We start from the raw sequence: 20,669 nt of genomic DNA, 5'->3' as shown, positions 1-20,669 counted from the left end.
TAAATCACAGGGGCAGGCCTAGATTCCATGGTATTTTTTTGCATGCACCTGCGTATAAAAGCTGCCACTGTGGGAGGAATTTGGCGCTAACTCACACAGAGGACATCTACTCTCTGCTGTTCTCTTGGTATGAGAAAGGCAACATGCTCCCACAGTTCAAACATTGGTTATTTTGTGATTTATCAAGGGCATTCAAAACTAGAATCTGAGGTGAAACCCCAAACTCTCCCAGTTTAAAGCCTCATGTGGCTTAGAATTTGTTGGGGGAAAAGTGTTTTTTGATGTGTAAGGGCCCCAGTGCCAGGAGTGGGGTTAAGAATTTCTAGATAGGGCTCTGCTACTGTTCTCTAAGTCAGCATCTCTATGAACATGTGTTAAACCACAGTCGACTGAACCTACCCAGAGAGGACAAAGAAAAGAAAACACAACATTATGCGTTGTCTTCATTTAACCAGTGTTTCGGCTTCAAGAACATCAGCCTCATATAGGAATATCCGTATAATGAGTGTGTGGGCAGAAACATTTCTTTTAATCATCAGATAATAACTATTCAACATTTGCTAAACCCAGGCAATGGTCGATGCTCTGGGGAATCTGAACAGTGTGGATCTGAACCCTGCTTCCCGGATACATCCATTCTGGAAGGGGGTGTGAGAGGAGTTCATTCAAGTTCAGTCCACTTTCTCTGGTGATACCCATTCATTACATTGTTATTCTGCCTCCAGGAAGGTTTCCTACACCCAGCCTGACATTTGGCTTGACCATGAGGACCGAAGTGTTGTAGAGACCTTACAGCAACACTTCCAATACTAATGGACTCGTTTGATATCTACAAGGATATCAGCACGCTGAGTCAAATCCCATCCTTAACACGAAGCAAAGCATGAGATGGCTGCCAGGGAGTCTAAGACCCAGCTTTGATTGTTGTGAAGGGTTTCAGTTCCTTTTCTGTCCACTATGAAAATCCAAAAATCCAATGTTAGGAATACTCTTGTTTCAGCCAATCCGAATGCTCTAATTTTGCCTTTTAGATATGATATTAACAAAGAACACAGACAATCATCTGTAGGTAAATGTAGTTTTTATTCCCTTTTAATTGTCTTCTCCGAGGCTTACTGCCTTAGTCTTCTAACCTAGGCCTAGTTCTGGAAGCTTCTAGTCTCTGTACAATCTAATCTAGGCCTAGAATGGGTTCAGCCTCTGAGACTTACTGCTGAATAAGCTCACTCGTTCCTAGTTCTTTCTGATCTCTGTCTGGCTGATCGTCTCAGCTGCTCTGGCTCAAACTCCTTCCCAAAGCTGACTGGTTCAATCTGGCTTCTCTCTCAGCCTCTGACTTTTATTCTGCTTGGACTCAAACTAACTTTGACAATCTGTTCTAATCTTCTGGCTCCTTCTCATTCTCTGGCTTGTTCTGTCTTCGCCTGCGTCTAGCTTGTCCTTTCCCCGAAACCTGTCTCTGTACCCCTGTCCCATTAAAATGGCTCCCTTCCTCTCTTATCTTTCTGTACTGCCCCTTAAGTAGCTTCACTTTCTCCTCTGTTCTTTGGAGAGTTGGGCCTATCCTATTCAGTCAAATCTCTCTCTGATTCGTCACACCATCTGCCACTCAGTGAGACATCGCATTCAAACATGGGTGCTTCCTTTTCCAAACTAACTTTACCTTCAGGGTTTGAGACTAAAGGTGCGTGCTAAGGCTGAGCCCCACAACTAAAAACCGCTTTTGTCAGTAAATAACACAGTCGTGGGGTTCACAGTGTGATAAAATGTCCTACAACTTCTGTGTGACGGTCTCAGGCTGTGAGTATTGCCTTCCTACTCTCACTGGTTCCAAAGCGTGGACATCGCTTTCCTGTCTACACAGAACAGTTTCTACCACTCATTGACCATTTTAATGGATACTTATTTTAAAAAAAGAATACATTACATAAATTTAGGCTTTTCAGAAAAAATTTTTCTGGTATAGTCTGTGTGTGTATGTGTGTGTGTGTGTGTGTGTGTGTGTGTGTGTGTGTGTGTGTTTATATTTACTTTAAAAAACAATACACCCATGGTACTCTAAGAACAATTAAGACTTTATATTACATTGTATATTAATTTATTAAGACATAGTCCATCCTTGAAGTGGAGATACTTTATATCCTGGATTTCCAAAGGTAGAATGAACTGTTAGTTTAGTGCTTTAAAATCATTTTAGGTTTATTCATGGAGCACACGCATGTCATGTCATGTCTGGGGAATGGAGCACACACATGTCCTGCCAAGCACGCTGAGGTTGGAGGAGGACCAGGAATATCAGTCCCTCCAGGTAAACTGTGGATTACCGAGATCAAGTTCAGGTCATTGACTTGGGCTAAGCACTGAGCCATATCACAGGCTTTGGGGTTAGGATTTCCTTTACAAAGGAACTCTGAACGGTATTCAGTTTATTTTTTAATAAAATTCTTTCAAATTTAAATTCTCCTGTATTTATGGGGAAACCTCTACAACTCTAAATATTACATATCACCCATGTTTTTTATTACATTGTGTAGTAGATGAGACTAAACAGGGACAATTTTTTAAAACTTGAATGAACAAACTATTTGCCCTGCACTGAAGACAGGAGTGCATACGTATGTGTGAGTATGTGTGTGTGAGTGAATATATGTATGTGTCAGTGAGTGTGCGTGTATGTATGTGTTTGTGTGTAAATTTGTGTGTATGTGTGTGAGTGTATATGAATATGTGTGTATGTGTGTGAGTGTATATGAATATGTGTGTGTGAGTGTATATGAATATGTGTGTATGTGTGTGAGTGTATATGAATATGTGTGTATGTGTGTGAGTGTATATGAATATGTGTGTATGTGTGTGAGTGTATATGAATATGTGTGTATGTGTGTGGGTGTATATGAATATGTGTGTATGTGTGTGAGTGTATATGAATATGTGTGTATGTGTGTGGGTGTATATGAATATGTGTGTATGTGTGCGAGTGTATATGAGTATGTATGTGTGTGAATATGTATGTGTGAGTGTATATATATGTATGCGTGTGAGTGTGTATAAGTGTGTGAGAATATGTGAGTGGGTGTTTATCAGTATGTATGTGTGTGTTATGTGTGAGTGAGTGTCTGTGTGTGTGTGTGTGTGTGTGTGGGTGTGGGTGTGTGTGTGTGGGAGAGAGAGAGAGAGAGAGAGAGAGAGAGAGAGAGAGAGAGAGAGAGAGGGGTGGTTGCTGAAAATTCACCTAAGCAAACAGTTTAGAGCTAGGCAATGGAGCTTAGGGTTCGCAGTCCAAAGATCCTGGGTCTGGGGTCGCTATTAGCTTCATTTCCTCTAAATGCAGAAGTTAAAAAGGGGGCCTTAGATAAGTAGTTTTTAAAAATGACTTAATTTTATTGTTATGCGTAAGGATTCTGAGAATTCCTTAACTCACGGTACAATCTAATTACAGCTTGATTTCTCTGTGGGGAAATATATTACCCTATTCTCAGGTTACTTTCTGATTGCTCTCCTCTGTGGCTACTGCAGTACTGGATTACAGCCCAGCCATTTCTTCGTTCCTTTCATTCATGTCTGTATTGGATGTTAAGTGTTGTGGTGGATTTGATAGCACGGCACCTCATATTGATTATAGACTGGCAAATGAAATGGAATGTTTTGGCACAGGTGATGTGGTTATATTCACAGAACGCATTCAGGAAAAAAAAACAGATTTGTGAAGGCGTTCTTACTAGTCATTAACATATAAAGAAGGTTTTACTTTACAGCTCCTTGTGTTTTCAACCATTTGATAAGTACGGGGTGGGAGGGGGAATCCCAATACTTTCATCTATTTCTGCCTTACAGTACTTCTCATAAATAATTTTCATATTTCAATAATTTCAAAGTCTATTTTTTAACTCTGTAAGTGTGCACTGTAGTCAGTGTTTCTCTTGGTGTGTATCTGTCTCTGTCTGTCTGTCTGTCTGTCTGTCTCTCTGTGTGTGTGTGTGTGTGTGTGTTTCCTTCTCCTTTCCCCCCTCTCTCAATCTTAATGCTTCCTTGGGGATGACAAGGAGACCAAAGTGTCCCTCTTACAGCAAAACAATAAAATACTGAGATGCTCCACTGCCTTCCCTTCGCCCCTGCTCTCTCTCCTCACCTCAGCTTTTCTCCCTCCCTCCTCTTCAATTCTGATCTGTCTCCCCTCTCTTACACCTGAGGTATACTACCCTTGACGCGTACTCCATGTCCTTGAGACAAGTCCCTGCCCACGATTCCATGGCACAAAGTCTTCAGTAACCCTGCCTCTGCCCCTGCGGCCAGCATCCTTCTGCATCTGGTCTCCAGTCCTTTCCTCTCAGGCTCACTCGGGAAGGCCAAGGTTTCAGCCAGAAACATCAGTGAAGCCGAAGTCCATATCCTGAATGAGGAACCCTGGGACGGGTCTGGAGGGCCTGGGTGCCCCCTGCCACCTGCAGCCACCACCTGTTCCTGCTCCAGTGACTCCTCAATATTATATTAGACCCAGCTGGGGTCATGGGCCACAGGGACTTCCTGGCTTCCAATTACTCAAGGGTATCTTTATCCTGAAGCTACTGTTTTCCTTTTCCAATTAAATTTGCTACCTTTATTTTTTAAGTTAACAGTGGGTAATGAATGTGGCCGAGCTTCTGCCGAGAGAACTTTTTTTTTTTTTGTCTTTTCAGTTAAAGATAGAAAGGCAAAAGCTAGTCAGTTTTGTAGTCGGTGGATCAGAGCCTTTGGGGGGAAGAAATGTTAAAACTTCATTCCAACTGTACAAACAAAACTTGAACTCGTCCGTACCTATGAGGTGCAGACATGAGCCACAAATCAACTTCCTTCAATATTGACTTCATCCGAAGATCGCTCTTTCCCATCTTCCTAGACCGGAGCCCCACCCTACCCCCATCATCACAGAAAACACCTGATGTACACTATGAGCTAATTTTTAATTTCTGTTTTACGAGAAGACTTTGATCAGAAAAATCAGAACTTCTCTATTAATCTCTTTGAACTACATAGAGAAAGCGATGGTCCAGCTGACTTTTATTATTTTGAGACAAAGCATTAAGGGATACAGTATGCATTTTTAAGAGTTCTTTCAGAATGATTTCTGAAAACTCGTTACATGAATTTTCCATGATTGTGCTTCTGACTGGGGCTGGGAGGAACAGTCAATATTCACATAAGAGAAGGACGAAAAAAAAGAAAAAAGAAAAAAAATACAGAGAAACCCTAAAGAGGTCTGAAATTGATTCAAGGTCCCAATACATATGAGATCACCAAGGAGTTGCATAGCAAATGAGACAGCTGTGTAGCTTAACGAGGAGGAGGTGGATGTCTTCGCCTTAAAGAACCCCAACATTGTTGCAAATTGGGTTAGAATTCCCTGCTAAGTGCAACTTGACTTTGGAGACCTGTGAGGTCCCTGGACTCTCGGCTTTGCTAGGAGACATGCCCAACGCCCTCGGTTACTCACTTTCTAGGAAGAGGCGGCGGCAGGCCTTTGCTTCCCTTCCACAAAACCATTTTTTGACCTTACCAGTGTGGCTATTCGAAGGAGCCCTTTCCTCTACGAGGGACTCTCACTATCAGCATCTCACTGTGTGCATGGAATCTGCCTTAAAACACAGCCACCTGGCGCTAACTCAAACTGAATGAGGGATGAGGATCCAATGGTGTTTTTTATTTTAATCAAAGACACCTGGTTTGGGAGGGTTATCATTTTTTTTTTTTTGCCTCCAAACGATTCTGATTTTTTTTCTCTCTGTTACATTTTTGATAAAGGACATTATTTTCCTACAAAATGCACCGTTCTCCTTTGCCCCCCACCCCCTAACCAGAAAAAGAAAAAAAAAAGAAAAAGACAAAAAGAAAAAAAAAAGGAAAAGAAAAGAAACATTGTACGTGTGTGGAGGGCTACAGTTTAAGTAATTCATTCACAGAGAATACAAACATTTATTGGTACAAAACCTGCAACATGAGGGTTGGGGTTTTTTTTTGTTGTTGTTGTTGTTGTTGTTAAAATTTAGGGGCGTTTTCTCAAATCTTCAAAGCTTGCCCTGATGGTGTGCTGGAATAATTGAACCACTCGGGCTTTTTACATAGGGACATCTTATCTGTCTTTCATTTCCCAGGCTGTGGCTTCTTTCCCATTCCCATGAAATCCGTGTACACACTTTAGAAGCCCTCCTGAACAAGCTCGCTTCTAAGTTTCACAGAGCCCTTAGCACGATTTGAATACGAAAGAGATACTGAATAAAAAAAGCTTTAATCTCCTGTCTGCGCTCCTGCTTTCTCGCGCCTCCCTTCATCTCCTCCTCTTCCAAGGGCTTTTCTATGTGAGTAAACTGAACATTTTTCTGTTTAAAGTGAAGTGTAACGTTGAAGAAGATGCCTTCTGGAGGCTGGGATGGGGGTGCCGCTCCTGCAAATCTCTTCTGTTAGATTGGAGCTGCACTCGTGAGCCAGCCACGGTGCCTTCTGTTAAGGCTTTACAGGTACAAGATTAGCAAAGAGCTCTCAGTGAACAGAAATCACTCAATCCGCAGAATATACAGGGAGTATCAAATGTGCCCTCCACCTCAAATACTGTGGGGCTCTCTCCTCTGATACCTCTTTCCCTCGGTGAGTTGGAACTGCTTGAAAGGATTTTCTGTTCTCTGGTCTCTTGTCAATTTGAATGCCAGGAAATGAGCCCCCTTTGTAAGATTAATTAATAGCAGGAGCGGATCGGCCGAGCCCAATCGCCACTCAACAGAGCTGTAATTGCTACTTTGTGGAAAGGAAAGGGAAAAAAAAGTTTGGGTTGCCGTTTAAGAAGAGGGTTTAAGGAAAGTTCTTTGAACTAGAGGTCTCAGTGCACTGGATTAAGGCAAGAAGCAAGGAGGCCTTTGAAGTTTGCTAAGAGGTTTTGGAGGGGGGAAAAGTTGGGTGGCAAAGGAGAACTGGCAACATCAAACGCTCTTTCTGCTAGCTCCTCACCTGCTTGCTGGCCAGAGGGACCTGGTGTAGCACCGCCTGGTCGGCTGCTGACCAAGGCAAGGTTACATGCACCAGCAAGCATGCGTGATAGAGTGGCAACATAGGTCCCTTGCTCAGGACAGAGGGGCTCCACTGCTTGGCTCTGCTCTTGACAATTCACAGGGAAGAAGCAGACAGGAGGCTAAAGATAGCCCACACTGATTCCTCGGGCTTTTCAATACCACTCTCCCTCCCAGAATCTTCAAAGCCACTTAAAAAACTTCCGCTGCTTGTCACTTAGCAATAATGTATTGATAAGAAAGACTGGAATTCTTGCAAGAGGCATATCTGCCCCCTGTCTGGAAATAGGAATTAGCATATGCCTTGTATTCTCAGCAGGGACAATGTCGCCCCCAAGGGGGTGAAACTGATTCTTGGGTGGGTGGTTGGGGGTAGTAAAACCAGTCTTAGATATTGTGACCCTGGTTATTCCCAGAGGAATAAAAACCTTGCAGTCACATCAACAGATAGATAGACTGGAGTAAGAATAACGGGAGACTAGAAAATAACTACCAGTTTCCTTAAAGGTTTCAGTTAAAAATCAAACACACTGAAGATCACACATGAAGGCAGAGTCTGTAATAAAATGAAGAATGAACTTCTTTGCACTTAGGTCGTGAGCTGGCCATAAGTGAACTCACCATATGTACCTCATATTTGATTACATATATAGTGATAGAGATTAAAATGTTCCGCAGACTTTCATTGGGATTCCTGATAGACTTTAATTCCCAGCACTACAAATTATATAATCACATTTTATGACTGATTTTGTTTGGGAAAAAATAAATTCATTTGTTTGGATTTTTTGGGGTACCTTATGAAATATTTTCTGCTTTAAATTCAGAACTTTCAGAATAGCCTAGAAGATTAAAATGACTGCTGATATAACTCACTGGTAGGGAGCTTGCCTAGCATGTGGCCTTAGATTACATCCTCAGTCCTGCAATTAAAAAATAAATATCCATATTTATAAGTGTATAAATATAAATATATAAATATATTTATAAATATATAATATATATAACCTGGAAGATTTGTTATATTAGCATAATTTATTCCACCCATCTAAACTCTATTGTATAACTTGTCTTATTTATTTCCTTAAGTGTTCATTTGAAACAAAAATTTAGGAGTTTTGTTTGTTTGTTTGAGGAAAGATGCTTCCACCAAATGACAAACTAACAAAACTTCGGGGTTACTTTGCTATTTATTAGCTAATTGGGTTGTTTTAGATATTTTACTAATTTAAATTCAAGGATTTGGCTTTCATTTTTAAGACTTCACTACGAAGTAAAGTTGTATTTTAATAAAACATGTGCGTTCCCTTTTCGGTGGCACACTTCAACAGTGAGAAAGTATCAGTTTTTGTTTTGAATGCATAATATTGCTGCCTTGTCCTCCATTACAGTAACAAGAGGTAAGAACTAGAGGTACTTAAAAAGATGGAGAGCCAATCCAGACTGGAGTGAGTAAGCAGAATCACTCCTAGGCCCACAGGGTACTCTATCCATGCTTGGGGCCCCCATGTCACTTACAGATTTTAGTTCTCTATATTGACTGTGAGAAACATCGGGTGTGCTCACTCTAGAATTTTTCATACCTAGCAGCATGGTAGGAGGAAGCTTTCTCTTTCCCAGGGGATTTAGTCTACTGTTCTCTGGAACGCAGCGAGCAGAATAGAGTGTCCTTCTCAGCAAAGGATACCCGTGACATTTCCAGACTCCCTTTTCATCGACTCCATCCCCACATCAGACTGTGACAGCAGCTTGGCCTAGCCCAGCTCTCAGCCCACAGTGAGCAATCAATAAGCAATGTTGACTGAACTCCGACCGGAACACCCACTACTCCAGGCCTGCACTCAGAAGCCTCGTTCGCAGAACCATCTGGGGGGACCTGCCATTTTGAAAGTTTTACAAACATTTTTCATACAACGAGTGAGTGGATGGAGTAAGATGTGCTATTCTGAGTTCATTTCTAGAAGTCCCAATCCCCAACCCTTCTGAACGTGCCAGAACATGGCTCTTGTCGAGGGCTGTTCATACCTGATGGTTCACTCTACTTACACAGAGGAGAGCAACTCCACTTTACCTAGAATGGGAAGTGTGTACACACAAAGATACATGAAATACAAAAGACTTGAAATAATATACTTTTGGTACAATATTGCTTATCCCCAAGTCTACTAGCTGTCAAAAGCTGTATATAATTACACTCATTAAGAAAAACAGGCATATATTCAATTACCTCCCTGCTGCCAACGCAGGAAACAAAATAGTTTCCTTTTTTATTATATCAGATATCTTGGTTTATGCCATGCATGCTAAAGTAACCACTCCTTGAGGCTTGGAACTGCAGCATTTCCAGGATATCTGGAGGATTATAATTGCGTGCACACATCAATTATGGATTGGATTCAGCATTTTCAGATACGCTCCCAGATTGCAAAGACAGAACAAGGGTCTCCAGGCATTTCGAGGCCAGTTTGATTACAGGTGTAATACAGGCAGCCTTGTTAGTTCTTCCTGGTGAGAGCTTCCTTTCCCTGGTGGGGTTCTGGGAGAGGAACTGACCACTGCCTCATACTAGCAATTTCTTCCCATTCCCCAGGGATGCTTTAATGAGCCCCTCGGACATGGCCAAAGGCAATCTTGTTCTCCAGTCCAGTGAGGTGAAAAGCTAATGCTTAGCCTACCAGGCAAGCAATAATTAATAAGGTGTCTTTGATTTATCTCCATTCATTAACAAAGTTACAAGTCCAGGGGTCTTAAGAAACACTGGTTACTCTTATCGTTTTCATTTACAAGTATTGAATGAAATATCCATGCCAAGGTACGTTTAAAAAAAATTAGCTCATGAGGAAAATAAATGAACGTGGAATACTAATTGGGAGAGAGAAACTGACAGATACTGCGAAAGACTGATTTTAGGGAAAATGGAGAAATCTGTTTTGTGTTTATTTTAAGGACAGGAAATGAATACTGATTAGTAATGTATAGGCGGTTGCGTGGTATATAGCATTTGGTAATGTTTTTGCTGGATATTTGATTTGTCTAAATTTTTTTCCCAGATTTGAGATCGGATGCCAGTTATCAGAGTTAGTGGGTTTTTTTTTTTTTTTTTTTGGTTTAATAGTTAGTTGGACTTCCTTGAATACATGGCTCTTAAACCATGAGCATTTGCTGTGCCTTCCTGTGGGAAAATAATGTAAGCACAAATGTTACATTCTCACAGAGAGACATGCCTTCTTGTAGTAGGGAAATAAGGCTGTGAGGAGGGGGTTAAACGTCTCTCGGCTTAGTTCTTAGGAAGAAGTTGCTCTGAATTTTTAACAGTTAGTACCCACTTGGACCCAAGGGGTGTTGGAGTGCTACCGCTCTCTCCTCCTATAATATGTCACGTGGAAATCCATTTAGCTATCTCTCTGCCTATGGATCTATTGAGTCTACCCATCGAGGGTTCATCTGTCTAGGAGGAAAGCAAAGCAAAACAAACAACAAAAAAACAGAAAACAAATGTACTTTCCAAAACAAGAATGGGTAAAAGATGTGTTACAGTGGCCCTCTGGGAACAGAAGAAGATAGGAGCTTCTTGGCTAGCACAGTAACCCCCCTTCCTCTTCCCACTTCTCCTCCTAACCCCTCCTCCTCCTCCCCCTCCTCCCCCTACTCCCCCTCCTCTCCCTCCTCCCCCTCCTCTTTCTCTCTCTCCTTTCCTTTCTCCTCCCCTCTCCTTCTCTCCCTAGTCCCTCTCCTTCTCTTCTCCTCTCCCTCCTCCCCTCCCTCCTCCTTCTCTTCCTCCTTTCCTTGCTCTTCCCCTTTCTCCCTCCTCTCCCTCCTCCTCCTCCTCCTCTCCTTCCTCCCCCCACCTCTCTCCCTCCTTTCCCTTCTCCTCCTCCCCTTCCCTCCCTCCCTCCTCCTCTGAGCTGGGGAGGGCTCAACTCATTTGCATCTGTTGCTATCTATTCTTGTTAGGGACCTGTTTCTGCAGCAGAGAAAAGGTGACTGTGGGTGGTAGTTTGGGACTCAGGCTGCCAAGTCTAGCTGCTTCCCTAATAAACTTTGCCAGGACACACAGGTTCTGTGAAGAAATTTGGAGAACAGCGTGACTGCTGGGACTGTCTCCTGAATACAGGGGTAGTGTCCGGTCCTCTGAGCCTTCTCAGAAGTTTGGCAAGTGAAGCCGTGATGCTGTAGTGACATCTAAAGGCGGACTCTTCCGATTGTGTCTCACTCGAGACAGCTTTGCTCCTTGCTTCTAATGATGGCTTTCTGACTAACTTCTCCGAAACCTGCAGGAAGCAACTTTAATTTAGCTCTCATTTCTCCTTCTCTACGGCTGGGAGTGGGGGTTTTTCTTCCCGTCTATGAATGGCCCCCTTGTGAAACGCATCTGATAGTTTTCATTAGTAGTGCAGAGTGTCTTCTCCTCTGACATCTCTTTCTTAAAAGTAATTATCTGGCCTCTTGTCTCGAGGCTAAAGCAGGCTAAAGAATGTAAAGCACACTCCAGAAGAGCCTTCTCCTGTCCCTGTGCCAAAATTCGGTCTTCGATGCGGAGCTACCTGCCCATGTAATTCCCTGTCTTCTGGCCTTCTGTGTTACTGGAATTAACAGGATAGAGGCTCCACGAGTTCTCTGTGAAAAGCAAGCTTTGGCCAAGACACCTGCTGCTGGCACGAACAGGATGTGACAGCGGTTACCAGTTGAGGAAGGAAAACGGCATTTTAACATTGGAGTACCTGAATTCGAACTGTGCTTTTTGTTTCTTGTTTAAAAAAATGACCCTTCCCCTATCAGTCTCCTGCCATTCAATCCGAGGTTCTCTTTCACCTCCCTCGGCACCCAGGTGGCACTTGGTCCGTCACCCAGGCAGACGTGGCTAGCTTCCTACAGGCTCATTGCCCAGCATCAGGGGATGGTTCCATGACTGATGAGCCCTTAGTCCTGCAATGGACCCGGGCGGGGGTGGGGAGACAGTTAATACACATGCGGGTGATTTTTGTAATGGTGGGACCTGCGTGCGTGCGTGGGTGCGTGCCTGCGTGGGTGCACGGATATGTGTGTGTGTGTGTGTGTGTGTGTAATTCTGCATTGAACGGATGGGGCTCTTTCTTTTCCTTTCTTCTTTCCTTTTTTTTCTTTTCATTTTTAAATGGCCTTGATAAAAGACCCATAAAGCTGAATCGAATAGTTGAAAGTTAATTTTACTCACGGTAAAGGCCCAGGCATAGGCTCCCTACTCTGACCCTGCCAGTAATCCAGGCTTTAGGGATCTGAAATTTCCTACAGATGTATTAGTGTCCCATACACATGTGTTCTCGTATGCTCGCAATCCCTTTCAATGGCTTCTTAGCTGCATGCTCTGTATTTAAATTTTCCTTCTGACCAAGTAAATCCCTTTGGATGAAGTGACAAGATCTCTTCAGCACCCACAGCTGCTGACAGCTGGTGCAGAGACTCTGAAAGACCCAAAAGTGTGCCTCACTAGCTTTCTTCAAGGCCAGTGCCAGCCGCCAGCTGAGCGATTTCTTAGTCTCCCCTTCAGGCATCTGTCCGTTGAAGAGGCTCCCAGAGAAGGCTAAAGAAGAAGAATAGATATTAATGTAAAAGACAATATCTGTGTTGTTGGCTTGACTGTGCCCTTGGTTAGGCACGCACTTACTGCACGTGAATGACGTGGAACCTTTTCATTAAGTCTGGCTGGACCCCTTATTACACTGCGTGGAGTGTATTCTGGAACCCAAAACACAAGTGGTTGGAAAGCGAAGATCGCTGGTAACCTTTGAGACCACACTGCAATGGTCCAGATGCATACCGTTTTCCTTACTCTGTGTAGTTTCCCTGAGAAAATTTTCACTTGCAATACATGTGGTTGTCTTAAAGAAAAGTGGGAGGATGTCTCTTTCCGGGTAGGCAGGACTTCCTCTGGTGAGTTGCCATCGTTAGATGAAGTAAAGAGGTGATGAGAAAAAAAATTTAAACTAGTGAGAAACTAGACGTTTGAATGAATGGGTGCAGTAGCAATAACCGGACCCTGTGTGCAATGACGCGGCTGAAATATTTACACTCTCAGATGCCATTCCCTAAGGATATTGCTCCTTTGCAAAATCATAATAAAATGATACTTTCAGAAAAAGATATTAATCTACTGACAATAGTATTTATTGCCATTAGCTCTTGAGGAGTAAGGTTCTCTAACAGCTAATCACTCTGCCAGAAACACACAATTGCTCACCAACTCCTTTTAACATAAACTAATACAACCCTTCTAAACATGGCTGGCTATAGGTTTGTGTGTAGGCAAGCCCCCTCCCTTGCCCCGTTCATTACAAATCATTTATTTTAAATACTACTCTCATTTTGTGTTCAGAGATAAGAGAGTATCACATTATTTGTGTATGCTACACATAACTATTCCTTCGAATCAGGGCGCACGTTAGCAAGGGAGGAGTGCTCATTGCTCTATGCTGCAGCCGTGTGCACACATCACAGAACATAGACTCGGTCAGTTGACAGCTGGAAGCATTGTTGTTAAATCTTGGAAAGATCCTGCTCGAGACAACTGATCCGACAAAGCAAAGTGAATGGTAGGTTTCACCAACCAAGATTAGCAAATGAAAACAAAGACAGAAAGTGGAGGAATGAAAAATACTACCCATCCACACAGAAAGAGGCTTGCGGGCAGGTGTGTGTGAGTGATTTCCATTCGAGTGTCCACTGATTTGTTTTTTAACTCGATAGAGTTTTGCCATCTAATTAGTTTGGTATTCTGAGAATATTTTACAGAATCTGAATTAGTATATTCCTAGACACAGTTGGTTTAAAAAAACAAACACGCAAAGGAACAAAAAAAAAAAAAACCAACCAAAATGGGTTTCAAAATCTAATAAGTTAGAAAACATTGATATGAGTATAAAAATAACCAGCACATTTCGTCACAGGTGTTAGGTCTTTTAATGAAGGTGGCATTAAAGTTTGGAATCTGTAAATCTGTATTTTCATCTTTGACCTCCTGCATTTCATGCTTCTGATTTTTTACATTCATATCCCTGGGTAGAAAGAGGGGGCTGCTACCAGACAGGGTTAGGAGAGGGACTCAGAAGCTTTGGATTCATAAATGTGTTATTTCTCCATAAATCCCTAAAACAAATACTTGGCAAAATATCAAATCATAGAATTCTTCTGTAAGATATGTAAGAATTCTTCTGTAAGAATTCTTCTGTAATGATGATGATGATGATGATTAATAATAAAGCAAAACTCAAGAACACTGGTATGCCACAAGAATGTTAAAGAGGAAATAATAAAATATTTCTCCTATGATCAATTAAAAGTCTGCTAATGATAACATTAGAATCCGAGTTTGTTTTTGTTTTGTTGTATAGACCCAAAATGCACATGGGCTTTCAAATATTCAAGGATTTTACCATCCTATGTTTTTGCACCTGGTGAATTATTAATACAGGGCTCATGCTGGCCTCACCAGCTACTCCTGAATTCCTGTTAGTAAGTCAGTGCCACAGCGAAGGTGGTGGGAGTGTCAGAGGAAGGTAACGCATTCGTCGATGCTCACATATTATAATTTGTCTCTACTTCTACTTCATCTGGGGTGGGAAAATCATTTAAAACGAGCTAGTGTTTTTCTGTACCAAATTACTTAAATCGGAGTAAGTATGTGTGCTCTGGTTCCTGGCTTTATATCCAGGTATGCACACAGCATGTATGTTTTATTAGACAGTTTTGCATGCCTGGGTTTTTCCTCTGGTACTTTTTAAAAACCCGATATCCAAGTGCGAGCGTGCACCCACACATATATGTACTGCCTACCTGTATGTGTGGTGTCTGTTCACATTTGCTGTCGTGTAGTCATTAAGTACACAGCCTAGACTTAACGGATGTCAAAGCTGACAGCCTCTCATGATTGATGATGCTGTGGTAGACTGATTCTTACCAGGTGTGGTGTGCTGGGAATTCGAATGCTCTTCAGAGCTCTCATTTGTGTTGGTAGAGTTTCCTTTCCCCCTAGGTCCCCGCCCCCCTTGCTGGAGGGTGGGGGTGGAGGCATGCAAATCATCTGAACTTACAGTCTCGAACCCTTATTTAAGATGTCTTGAATACTGTAAGAAAAGCATCCTGAAATTCTCCTGCAATATGTCTATCAGAAATATTTCTCCTTCTCCATTTACATATATGCTTCAACCCACACGTATATCACCTTGCATTTATCAAGAAAGATTATTTCCCAAAGATTTAGACTTATTGAGCCTGTTGGTGGCTGCTCTTCTGAGTTTGGTTCCATTCACTGAATGGAAGGGACCGCTAACTGCCCGAGTCTAGAAGACTACACTGATTGTTAAAACCAATTTTAATGAAATGCTTTGAGTCGCCTGAGATGAATAGGGAGAAAATGGCAAACTGTGGCCTCTGTCTACCCAGTGACTAGTCTCTAAATAAGAGAGCTCATATGGCACCTAGGGGAGCGATGATCAGCAATGCAGAGCAGGACCCCGTGGATGCCCTGCGTGCCTGAGCAGGACCCTTGGATATGTTGAGAACCAGAGCAGGACCCATGGTGCCCTGTGTGCTGGACAGAGCAGGACCCATGGTGCCCTGTGTGCTGGACAGAGCAGGACCCATGGATGCCCTAGGCACCGGAGCAGGACCTCGTGGATGCCCTGAGCTCCAGAGCAGGATCTCGTGGATAACTTTGGGCACCAAAGCAGGACCCCGTGGTTGTCCTGAGCACCAGAGCAGGACCCCATGGATGCCTGAGCTCCAGAGCAGAACTCCATGGTTACCCTGGTCACTAGAGCAGGACTCCATGGATGCCCTGGGCACTGTCTATCCTACAATCACCTTAGTGACTGACACTAGAGACCTGCCTGTCCCAGGACAAAGGTCACTCATTTTTCACAAATGAAGGATGTGTATTCTGATTATTAAAAAAACCTTTTATTTCCTTTTGATCCCATATATTATGGTCAATGGTGCTGAATGAGGAAACTCACGGTCTGTAGAATTCTATCCTAGTGACTCTCTCTGACTGAAGATGTGGTCGCATGCAGTTTGTCATGACACAGAGGGAAGTCGTCATCCCTGGACAGTTAGGTCCAGAATAAGGCCATCTGTGTCCTGATCCATCTTCCTAAAGATCATTGAGTTGTCACTCACGATTTAATTCAATCACTGTCCGTCAAAAACTGGGCTCTGCGAACTCCATCTAACTCCACCCGTGGACAGTTTTCACACAGAATGACGTGCCTTGTTTCTCCAATCGCTGCCTCTTTGGATTATCTGCCGGGTGTCAGTAAACAGTAAAGGTAACAGGGGAGCTCTTCATTCAGACTAAATTAAACCCAGGAGTTTTTGAATACTGACCATGGGAAGTCAACCATCTTTGCACGTGTGCTATTACTGTTTACTTCTCTAAAAGCATTCATTCATTCATTCATTCATTCATTCATTCATTATGTTGTGCATATGAGTATGTGTAGGTCAGTGCACTACTTCCATAACCCAAGGAACCCAGAACAGCACATCAGACCCCTGAAACGACAGATACTGGTGATGGTGAGTCACCATGTGTGTACTGGGAACAGAACATGAGTCCTCTGCAAGTTATAAGAAGCAGGCACTCGTCACCATTGTGCCTGCTCTCCAGTCCCATTTCTCTATTTAAATGACACTGTTCTCTAACACAGCTCTTTCCCGGCGGCTGGAGAACAGTTTTTCCTGCTTCCTCCCCATTCCCTATTGCTCCCTCTAGGAACCTCATACCCAGCGGAATTGCTGCCTCCCACCCAGGTTCCCATCTCTTGTTACTCTCTTCTTCCACCTTGCTATTCTCCTAACTATATTTTAGTTCAATCATGGCATGTGATATATTAATAATCATATAACCCACACTAAGCTTCATAGTTTATATACCTGTTTTCTCTACCTTTCTTGCCTATTCTGATTCTTTTGTTTAGAACTTAGTATTTTCATTTCATTCGTCGCTCTCTCTACTCTGTTTCTAAAAACATGTGACTAACCTGGTTTTCCTCTGTTGGTCAAAGAATAGTTCATGGCAAAGTGGTCATGGTTCTTTTCAGACAGGCCTTAGGCGTTCGAGAGCAAAGCAAGGCCGAAAACATTAAATATGTGTGTAGTTGGGAGGCCTGGAAAATAAGGCAACAAAGAGCTGAGGTGGCAGAAAGGGTCAGGACTGATCACACAGGCTCCTGGTCATTGGCCTCATAGCAAAGGTAGTTCAAGGTGTGTACTTCTAGTAAGGGCTGGAGACTGAAGAAATTGTCATGCTTGGGTTTCATGGATAGAGTTGTTAGGGAGAAAAATGCTTCTAGAGATGGCCCCCAAGGAGCAATGAACAGGTTTTGGTTTTTATAACTTTACACAGATAGCACTGTGTATCCAGTGTAATCTATACTTCAGATTTTTGAACTTGTATCATTTCCTAGACTGGCCATATGAATTAGAACCTTATCTTGAGATGTCAGGCATGACTGTGAGCCTCAGCCTTCCCACAGGTATCTGGTCACAAGTAGAAGCCACCTGTATTCTGAGCAGCATCACTAAACTAAGCTAAGATGTTCAGAACATGGTTTAGGTTATGCAACTTCAGCTAACCACACAAGGCAAGTCCGAGTTACGTGACACCCCCCACCCCATTAGAAGTTCCGGTGCATCCATGCTTTCTGTGGTCTGGGTAATGATAATGTTTCAAGGGCAAACGCTACACATTATCGCCAAATGGTCTAATTGGAGGAAGTTTTGTTACCCACAAAGATACCTTTGCAAGTGGAAACCTGATAGCCATGGTTATGAATGGGCAGGAAAGGAACATTGTGATCACATGTAACGTCTGTCAGTCAACATGAGCGTTCACCCTCACTTCCCATCTCTATGTACCATCTACGTCAGTAGGAAACCACAATGTCTTCATTTTTGGCATTAGATATGCATGCGGAGAAGAAACATTCAAGGGCAATAGCTCATTAGAAAATCTTTCTCTATAAAACCACCTGAGGGAGGCAGTAGTGAGACTGCTGACTGTTGGGACGTGCTGGAAACCTACCCTGGAAAGGACAAAAGCCAGGCATGAGAGAGAGAGAGAGAGAGAGAGAGAGAGAGAGAGAGAGAGAGAGAGAGAGAGAGAGAGAGAGAGAGAGAGAGAGAGAGAGAGAGAGAGAGAGAGAGAGAGAGAGAGAAAGAGAAAGAGAGAGAGAGAAAGTGTCTCGGACACTGGAAGAACCAGCAGAGTGGCATACTCAAGCCAGGAACCCTGACCTTTTCTGCCTCCCTCGACGCCTTTCTTGCGCCCTCTACTGACAATATTTAATATTGAGCCCTTTGGTAAAGAACAAAATAGAGAAAGGCTCACATACTCTTAGTTCAGAGGAAAAAGGAATTTAAAACACAGAGATAGGGGCTGGGGATTTAGCTCAGTGGTAGAGCGCTTACCTAGGAAGCGCAAGGCCCTGGGTTCGGTCCCCAGCTCCGAAAAAAGAACCAAAAAAAAACAAAAAAAAAAAAAAAAAAAAAAACAAAAAAAAAACAAAAACCAGAGAGAGAGAGATAGGTAAACATTAAGTAGAGCATACCACGACCCACCACTCTTCCAGCACAGATCTTGAGTGTTCTGCACTTAGAACCGTCTTGACATTAGAGTAATATATTCTTACATCTAGACGTTGCTTTATTCCAGGTATGGCCTTCTAAGGACACTCTTCCTTGGGCTATTTCATCTTCTGTGGGCATCACTCAGTACTTTGCGCTAACTAAAATGGCTACTCTGAGCTCAGAGATGGTTCCAGAAGAGTGCTTGCTCATACACATGAGGACGTGAATAGCCTCAGAAAAGTAGCCCCAAGGATCGAAATCTGAATGTTGTAGGCCATTACAACCACACCCGAGGGCGTGAAAAGCCTCAATAAACCTCAGGACCAAGTAGTCGCCCCCAAAGTCATGTTGGTCACAAAATACACTTGACTCCTGTGCCATGGATGTTGGAGACAGGATCACTGGGGCTTGCTGGCTGCCAGCTTAGCTCTGTCTCATGGAAAGAAGTTGGAGTGAGTGTGATAGAGCGCAAGAGTCGGCATCTTCCTCTGACCTCTCTGTGCACACTCAAATAGCACATACATACTACCATGTCACAAAATAATGACATTTCGTGGGTCCCAGAGTTTACAGGGTCCGCTGTGAAGCAAAGCACCACCACAGAGCGTGCGACTGCTCCTACAGTTCTTGATGTACCCCCTTTTATTCTGAGAAGTGAGAACGGAGGCCTCTCATGCTTCCCTCGGGTGTGGTTTTAATGATCTAGAACACTTACAATTTGATCCTTGGGGCTACTTTTTTCTTGCTCTTATCTGAATAGCTGTGACTCTGCAACTCTGAGGATGAGAGAGATAAGCTTCCCTATTCTCTGTCCTCACCAGCAAGCCACGCTCTTTTCAGCAAGCCACACCCCTTTCAGCAAGCCAGACCCTTGTCTCTCTCGTTTCAGTTCCAATTATTATACCATGATTCATTGGTAGCTACTATTAAAATCTCAAATCCAATGAATTGTTTATGCATCATTTATTGGAGTTTTTCATAGCACGGTCATGTATGGGGGCAAATATGAAGAAACAAAAGAGCCATGTGCTCTTCTTGTGACCATAACCAATAAATAAGGACTTTGTTTTAAAAATTGTTTTAAAAATCGCCAAGTTACAGTGAATGATGGAGTTAGAAGCTTCAAATCAAATCCTGTCCTCCTCAGCCCACAGCATTGCACACAATGCTATTGCACCACAAGTAAACTATTAGATTTGATTTTCTTCTTATCAAATTACGCACAGTGGTAATTATTGGCTGTTATTTGCAGGAGAACAATTCTAGGTGCACTGTTTGAAGTCAAGAGATGTGAAGATGCTCATGGATATCTGTCTACTTCCACCCCACGTATCTACAGGAATATATCCAGATTCTTAGTTTTATTTCTAAGGCAACTGTACATCATGTATTCAGATGCTTTTTAAAATGACTTTCACATGACAAATTAGTTGCAAAAGTAGCACAAAGAATCTTTCATGATCTTCACTCTGAGTCTCAAAAGCTATTTCTTATATGACAATATAAGAGTTCCTACTGAAACCTAATAATTAATATTGCCACAATAACAGTGAGTACGTCACAGCTTTTGGTGTATCATTATTTTCCACTAAATCCTTTGGCTGTCATTACTCTAGGATCCAACCCACGTTCTGCTGCTTTCCAATGTTCTTCATTAGGATGTGGATTTTCTTCAGATCTTGAAAATCAAGGGCCACCTCTCTGCCACCTTTTTATGACTTGAACGGCACACAGTGGGCAGCTGATTCCCGACTCTACCAGCATTTTGATAACTTCTCAGGTTTTAATAATTTCTACTTTTTGTTATGTCGTGTGATTAAGTGTCCTTCGAAATTCCTGATAAATGGAGCCATAGACTATGCAGGCTTCGCATCTATCTCCCTTCATTAAGAAAAATGCATTTAAAACTATGTACTATATTAAGGAGCATTCACTTTATATCCTGCTCATTGCCCGCCTTGGTTACCCTTCCCACAATCCTCCCCCCAACTCCCTTCCTCTTTTCCTCTGAGTAGGTGCCTTACCCCTCCC

General features: G+C 42.7%; 1 long non-coding RNA gene across 1 annotated transcript in view; it reads left to right on the top strand.

The window, feature by feature from the left end:
• Positions 1-20,669, top strand: part of LOC100910304 (uncharacterized) — a 77,232-nt gene that overhangs the window by 1,035 nt on the left and 55,528 nt on the right. The window lies entirely within an intron of this gene.

This window comes from Rattus norvegicus, chromosome 9 (assembly GCF_036323735.1).
Source record: "Rattus norvegicus strain BN/NHsdMcwi chromosome 9, GRCr8, whole genome shotgun sequence".
NCBI lineage: Eukaryota > Metazoa > Chordata > Mammalia > Rodentia > Muridae > Rattus > Rattus norvegicus.
This window is presented reverse-complemented; position numbering and strand designations above follow the sequence as displayed.